Genomic DNA, 8049 nt, shown 5'->3' with positions numbered 1-8049 from the left:
ATGTCCTGAGAGAGGAAGTGGACAGGGAGGGGGAGGAAACATTCAACCGAGACAACCAAGTTTGTGCCCCAAATGCAAAAAGGGGAACCACTGGGCAAATGAGTGTAGATCGGTGAAAGATATTAACGGTCAGCATTTGACACCTGGCTATGGTGGAGCTTGTTCAAAAAACGGACAGCGGGGCCCACGTCCCCAGGGCCCGCAAATATATGGGGCCATGGACAATGGGAACCAGGAAAGCTGGGAGGAGGAGAGATGGCCATCTCTCCGTCGTCCCAAGAACCACGGAGAGCCACTTCGGGTTCTGCAGGGTTGGACCTCTGTTCCACCACCAGACTGGTGTTAACTCCCCAAATGGGTGTCCAATTAATAGAGACTGACTTCAAAGGACCCCTGAAGCCTCAAACAGTGGGGCTCTTGATTGGGAGATCCTCCACTGCTCTCCGAGGGTTAATAGTACATCCAGGCATCATTGACCCCGATTATTATGGTACTGTTAAGATTATGGTTTCCTCGCCTCACGGTATTGTGGCCATATCACCAGGCGATCGCATAGCACAATTGGTGATTCTCCCTAGTCTACATACTAATTTTCCATCAGCTAAACAAGAGAGAGGAAAGAAAGGTTTTGGGTCCAGTGGAGTTGATTTAACTTTCCTCTCTTTGCAATTGGATAAGAGACCGATTTTGGACCTGTTAGTGGAGGGTAAAAGAATTTCAGGGTTGCTAGATACTGGAGCCGACCGCAGTATTATTGCCAAAAAGGACTGGCCTACTGCTTGGCCCATTCAAATTTCTTCACAGATCTTGCAAGGACTGGGATATGCCAAAGCCCCTGACATGAGTTCCAGATTGCTAAAATGGCAGGATCAGGAGGGTCATGTTGGAGAAATTCAGCCCTATGTCCTTGACCTGCCGGTCACCTTATGGGGAAGAGATTTATTACAAGACTTGGGCTTTAGACTAACTAATGAATACTCTAAAGAATCACAGGGAATAATGAACCATATGGGTTATCATCCCAGTTTTGGCCTAGGAAAATATCTCCAGGGATGGCATTCTCCTATAGAGCCAAAACAAAAACAAGGGAAAGAGGGTTTGGGTTTTTCTTAGGGGCCACTGGGGAGGGGACTCCCATTACATGGAAGACTGAGGACCCTGTATGGGTTCCCCAGTGGCCACTTTCCTCAGAGAAATTACAGGCAGCCACAACCCTTGTTCAGGAACAGCTTAGCTTAGGACATATTCAACCTTCTGTGTCACCCTGGAATACCCCCATTTTCGTTATTAAAAAGAAGTCTGGAAAATGGAGGCTGTTGCATGATTTAAGAATTATTAATGAGCAAATGCAAGTGATGGGACCAATTCAGCATGGACTCCCGCTACTTTCTACCCTGCCTCAGAATTGGCCCATAATTGTTATTGATATCGAAGACTGCTTTTTTTCCATTCCTTTAAATGAAAGGGATTGGGAACGTTTTGCTTTCACAGTTCCTTCTTGTAATCATGAAAAGCCAGACCAGAGATATGAATGGGTAGTGTTGCCACAAGGTATGGCTAATAGCCCTATGATGTGTCAGCTTTATGTAGGACAAGCTATTGAGCCATTGAGGAAAAAATACCCCAAATTAAGATGTATCCATTATATGGATGACATCCTTCTGGCACACAATGATGAAACCCTTTTGCATACAGCTTTCTCCGAACTAGACCAATTGCTGTGACGAAGGGGATTGTCTATAGCCCCTGAGAAGGTACAACAAGACACCATAGTGAGTTATTTAGGAGCAAAGATTCTACCAAGACAAGTTTGCCCCCAAAAATTGCAGTTACGCCTGGATTGCCTACACACTTTAAATGATTTTCAGAAATTGTTAGGTGATATTAATTGGATTATACCTTATTTAAAGATTCCAAATTATATCTTAAAGCCATTACTTGCAATTTTAGCAGGGGACAGTGATTTGAATTCCCCTCGACAATTAAATGAAGAAGCACGAAAGGCTTTAAATAAAGTTAATCAGGAATTGCAGAAAGCTTGCCTAAATAGAATAAAAGAAGGAATTCTCATTCAAATGTGCATTTTACAAACATCAGACCAACCTACAGAAATTCTATGGCAAGATGGACCTTTATTATGGATCCACCCAAAATGTTCTCCTGCAAAAACTATAGATCATTATCCCACAGCCATTGCAAAATTAGCCATGGAAGGCCTAAAACAGAGTTTACAATTCTTCGGTATGGTCCCTGAAAGAATTATTGTCCCTTATGATAGTCACCAACTTCAAGTTTTGTTTGCAACAGTTGATGAATGGGCTATTTTAAAAACCAGTTATGATGGGTATTTTGACAATCATTATCCTAAACATCCATTGATGACCTTCTTTAAGGTACATCCAGTAGTGTTTCCAAAAATTACTCGATCCCAGCCCATTAGTGGAGCTGTTAATATCTTTACAGATGGATCAAAGACCGGTTGTGGGGTTTTCTTAGTTGAAGGTCAAAAACCAATCCTCATACAATTCCATCCTACATCACCTCAACGAATTGAGTTGCAAATTGTTTTAGAAGTTTTCAAAAGACATCCGGAACCCTTTAATTTAATCTCTGATTCTAATTATGTTGTGAATCTAGTAAAGACCCTGGAAGTAGTGGGGAATATCAGTGATAGGAGTCCCATTTTTGAAATAGTCAAAGAATTGCAGACAATAATCAAGGAGAGACATAAACCCTTTTTGTACAGCACATTTGAGCTCATACAGGTCTTCCTGGTCCTCTGTCTACTGGTAATGATGTAGTTGATCAATGCACCCGCATGCAATTTGCCTTCATGGCCTCTAGCTTGGAGTTAGCAAAAGAATTTCATTCTAAGTTTCATGTTAATGCCCGGACCTTACAGGCTAAATTTCACATAACCCGAGCGAATGCTCGAGAAGTGGTGCTTCGGTGCCCACAATGTGTTATCCATCACCATCCTCCGTCCTACGGGGTAAATCCTCATGGGCTTCGGCCGTTACAAGTTTGGCAAATGGATGTAACTCATTTTGCAGAATTTGGAAAATTAAAATATGTGCATGTATCAGTGGATACTTGCTCAGGTATCATTTTTGCTTCTCCCTTGACAGGAGAAAAGGCTTCCCATGTGATGACCCACTGCCTTGAGGCATGGGCTGCATGGGGGAAACCACAACAACTAAAAACAGACAATGATCCTGCTTACACAGCAGCATCTTTTGCTTCCTTTTGTGAACATATGGAAGTGACATTAAAACATGGATTGCCATACAATCCTCAAGGACAGGGAATAATTGAACGCACTCACAGGACCTTAAAGGAATGCTTAATAAAACAAAAAGGGGGAATAGGCAATGGCCGCACCCCGAAAGAAAGAATAGCTTTAGCCCTATTTACTTTAAATTTTTTAAATCTGGATATAGACGGACGATCCTCTGCTGATCGCCATTCCTCCACTGTGCCTTGTGGACAAGGTTTGGTGAAATGGAAGGATGTCTTGACTGGTGTATGGCACTACCCCGATCCAGTCCTGGCATGGGCAAGAGGATCTGTTTGTGTTTTTCCCCGGACAGCAACCGACCCGGTGTGGGTTCCAGAACGTCTCGTCCATAGGTGCCATCGAGATGATCTTCCTGTGGATCCTGTGGATGATAACCCTCCTCCCGCACATTCATAGTCGGGAACCCCAATGGGGGATACTGACAGTTTTCCCGAAGCTGATGCCGATTTGACATGATGCGCAAGCTTTTCCCTGTTTATTTACCTCAAATGCTAGATTAGAATTGCCCTTTGTACCCTTGGAAGAGCAAATTGGCCCCCCTTTTTGTTCATCCTATATAATGGTAGTTATGATGGTTCATGAAAATTATACCCGAGCCGCTAATCTGTCTAAGTTTTTATCAGATCAACTCCAGGGAAATTGGTCAGCCATTCTCGAGCAGGCACTCAACCACTTGCGTGTCGCGATTGCAGCTGTTAATTCCATGCGCGGGGACCTGTCCCTTGCCACGAGCTTCTCTTCATGGATGGCGGCAGAGATGAACCACCTGGAAGAGTTGGCGGGGATAGGAGCCTTGGGGTTCTTGATGTTTGCAGTATGTGTGGTATGCTTTTGGTGTATTTGTCGTTTGTGTGTGTCTCAGATGCGTACTCAAGTTATGATGGCTCAGGCATTTGCAGCAGTTGAGGCGGGGCAATCTCCACAAGTGTGGTTGGCGGTCCTGAAGAATTGATCACCTCGTCAAGCTCAGGGTGCGAGGCAGAGCACTGCACAGGAGGTACATTGTTTGCAGTTAATGGCCTCCTGGGGAGCAAGTCTGATTGCATGTGGGTTGGTACCCCAGACCCCACCTCCAGAAAAAAAGGTACTGGACGGGTCCAGTGCTGAGCCAAGTGAACGGCTTTGGCTGAGTACTGTTGTACATCAGTGTCCATTCAACAGCACGGGTTCAGCACTCAATCTGGTGGAGGGCTTAGAGTGTGGGCTGTTATACATCAGTGTCCTCCTGGAGATCAGACCTCTACTCTCACCTGTTGTGTCAGCGCTAATAAAACAAAAAGGAGGAACTGTGGAGAGCCACGGAGCCCTTTGTGGACCCCCGCCTCCACAGGGCGCCCGGCATGCAGCCAGAGCCGTTTCGATTTAAACAACCCCTTATTTGAAAAAGGCCCGCTGCTCGCGAGCCTATCAGAGCGTGAGACGTGTCTTGGTGTGATTGGCTGTTTGAGTGCTATAAATGAATGTGAGGGGAGTGGCTTGGGGGGATTTTCACCTAAGCGAAGAAGAAAGGCCTGAATAAAGCTGCTTAGGAGAAGAACCGGTGGTCGCGTCTTTCTTGCCGGTCAAGCGAGGCGCGACACAGACATAGTTATGAAGGTATGTAGGAAGTCAGTTCCTAAAAAGCAACACAGGCTCACAGCTGCCACCAGATTATGACAACTAACATTTTCAAAACTTCAGTTAAAATCCTTCAAGTATGCTAAACATGAATCAAACTGACATAGTCTCATTATTGTTTCTTAGCCTTTTATCTCACAGAGTTCTGATTTGAATAGGACATCCGAAATCATAATTTTAAAATGATGACCAAATTATTGCTGCTCTCATCTCCCAGGTATTTTCATTTGAAAACTGATATACAATAAATGAGTGAATTATCTCACACAATATGATACAATATCTGGATACTCTGTATTAAAACTTGAGATCCTTTCCTTTATTAATTATAGAATTCTCCAGAATTATAATCATAACTAGAGAAAAATAATTATCAGTTACAGTGTACATTTTTCATGCTTTATAACAATTGTTTTATGAAGAAATTAAAAATTATTTACTAAAGACTGCAGGAAAAGGCTAGCAAGATTTTAACATTGGCAGTTCCTCTTCAGTCTCATAGCTAGGCATCCGGAAGCTACTAGAAAAGGGTAGTAACAAAAATCCCATATCACTTCTTAATTCTATGGGTAGAAAACTTGTGGTAAGTTGTATGTAGGCCCCAAAGGGTCAGTGGAATTATTTCTTACTATAATCTTGATTGACGCCCCAAGATGCCCTTTCAAAGGAGAAGAAATGATGGAAATGACACAAGGAACAGATTTCTCTGTTTTACATGTTTTTTAATATAGGGTCTTAGTACATAACCCTGGGTAGTTATGAACTCTGGGATTCAGACTTCTAAGCAGATGAGACTATATAGGTACAACCATATGCCTGCCTTTAAGTTATTTCTAAAATATCCAAGAATAAGGAAATATTTAAGTTAGCCTAAAGAATCAATATACATTTTAAGAAATTTTTACCTTATGGTCAGTTAATATCACAAATTTGTATACGCGGAAACTTAAATTCACAGATACAACATTCAAACTTTGGTTTAGGATCAGCTAAAATCTTGTAGCTTAAAAAAAAAAATGAATGTAGGTAGACATGGTGGCAAATGCCTTTAATTCCAGTACTTGGCAGAGGCAGGCAAATTTCTGTGGGTTCTAGACCAGCCTAGTTAATTTAGCTAGTTCCAGGACAGCCAGAACTACAAACATATTTATTTAGTATGTGTGAGCTTTTGTGCATGTGTGTGCACGTGCTTACCAACTAAGCCATCTCAATGGTCCACATGTTCCTTTAACACAATGGTTCTCAACTTCCCCAATGTTGTGACCCTTTAATGTTGTAGTGACCCCTAACCACAAATTTATTTTCATTGCTACTTCATAACTGTTATTTTCTACTATATAAATCATAATGTAAATATCTGATATTTCCAATGGTTTTAAGGATAGTTTGACCCTCAAAAGGGTTGTAGCCTATGGGTTGAGAACTGTTGCTTTAATATATAACCAGCATCTCATTTTCATATATATATACTTATACTTAGGAATGCAGTGATGGTACATGTAATCCTAGAACTGGAAAGGTGAAAATAGAACCAGGTGTTCAAAGTTACCCTTGGCAAGATTGATGCTAACCTGGACTACATGAGATCCTCTCTCAAAAAAAAAAGGAAAAGAAAATGGTATATTCAAATAGACGTCTCATTTGAAAAAAATCCTACTACGATTAAAAAACTTGTTAATTATTGTTGGGTTTCAAACCTGGGACAAGTGGTTGAGGTACCTATTTAACATATCAAAGTGAACCTGTCCTCTGGATTCTCCCAGTGTCCTTTAGCCCTACCTGGTACAAGGCATACCTGACATACCTAGCCCTTTATGCTGAACTTACCAGCTCCTTCCTCTCCCCAACAGGCTCTTCATTATATATTCTAGATGTTTTGCTTCTCTCTCTTATTTCTCCCTGCATGTGTGTATCACACCACCACACCACACCATCCCCATGCCTCAAGTTCCCACCCCACCACCCCATCTGCATGACAACTTCCCTGGCCCCATTCTTTGGGACTGGTGAACCCACCTGAGAGTTGCCCCCAGTAAACTTGCCTTTATACTTTAATTTGGCTTGAATTGGCTCATTTTGTCAGTGGAAGAATAGCTATCAATTATAAATATTTTTAATAAAGATATGATCTGAAAATATTTACCTTTTACTCTTTTTTTTCTTTTTCTTTCTTTCTTTCTTTGTTGTTGTTGTTTTGTTTTGTTTTTCAAGACAGGATTTCTCTGTGTAGCCTTAGCTGTCCTGGACTCACTTTGTAGACCATGGTGGCCTCGAACTCACAGCGATCTGCCTGCCTCTGTCTCTGCCTCTGCCTCCATGTGCAGGGATTAAAGGCGTGCACCACCACACCCAGCTTACCTGTTATTCTTTATGTTTTTTGATTGAGCCAAATACAAAAATCACAAAAATTTCTCCCTGGTCAACTCAGTCTGGCTAGATATTGATCAATCTTACTAGTATTTTCCAAGAACATGGTTTTGTTTCACTAACTAGATAAAAATGCCCTCCTGTACTGGGCTGGGACAAACTATGAATAAGTAGAAACAACCAATTGTGACTACAGGAGCAAAGTTTCATGTGGCTGAAAACATTTTGACTTTTGCAATTTAGCTGTTAAAAGAAACTATTAGAGGAGACCGGAGTACCACAAGAAGCCCAGCAGAGTGAACTAACCAGGGTCCAGAGGGGTTTGCTGAGATTGAAGCATCACCCAAGGACCATGCATGAACTAGACTGAGGCTCCCTCAGTCAAAGATGTAGCCAATGAGCAGCTCAGATTTCATGTGTGTCCTCTAGTAAGGAGAGCGCGGGGGGGGGGGGCTTTCTCTGACATGAACTCTGTTGACAGCACTTTGATCACTTCCTTCTGGTGGAACCGCCTTCTTAGGCCACAGGGAAAGAGGACATGCTCAGTTCTGAAGCAAGTTGATGAGCTGGAGTAGACTGGAAATGGGGCTCCCCTTTTCTGAGATATAGGAAGGGGAAGCGGGGAGAGGGAGGAGGGATGGGGCAATGACCAGGATCTAAAGTAAATTAATTAATTAATTAAAAAATATGGAAAAAGGAAGCTATTAGAGTTGTCTTTAAAGCTTGGACCAATGGACCAGAAATAGTAATTTCTGGTAATAAATCAG

At 42.2% G+C, this 8049-nt stretch overlaps 1 protein-coding gene across 3 annotated transcripts in view; it reads right to left on the bottom strand.

The window, feature by feature from the left end:
- Positions 1-4509: 4509 nt before the first annotated feature.
- The window catches only part of ALKBH8 (alkB homolog 8, tRNA methyltransferase), a 61560-nt gene continuing 58020 nt past the window's right edge, over positions 4510-8049 (bottom strand). For all 3 annotated transcript variants that reach the window (XM_084781650.1, XM_084781648.1, XM_084781649.1), the window contains one exon: positions 4510-8049. This exon is cut by the window's right edge and continues 1373 nt beyond it. The gene's annotated coding sequence lies outside the window, so the exon portion shown is untranslated.

The sequence above is a fragment of the Acomys minous genome (assembly GCF_964271855.1).
Source record: "Acomys minous genome assembly, chromosome: 5".
Taxonomy (NCBI): Eukaryota; Metazoa; Chordata; class Mammalia; order Rodentia; family Muridae; genus Acomys; species Acomys minous.
The sequence above is the reverse complement of the archived record's forward strand: the minus strand, read 5'-3'. Positions and strand labels throughout refer to the sequence as shown.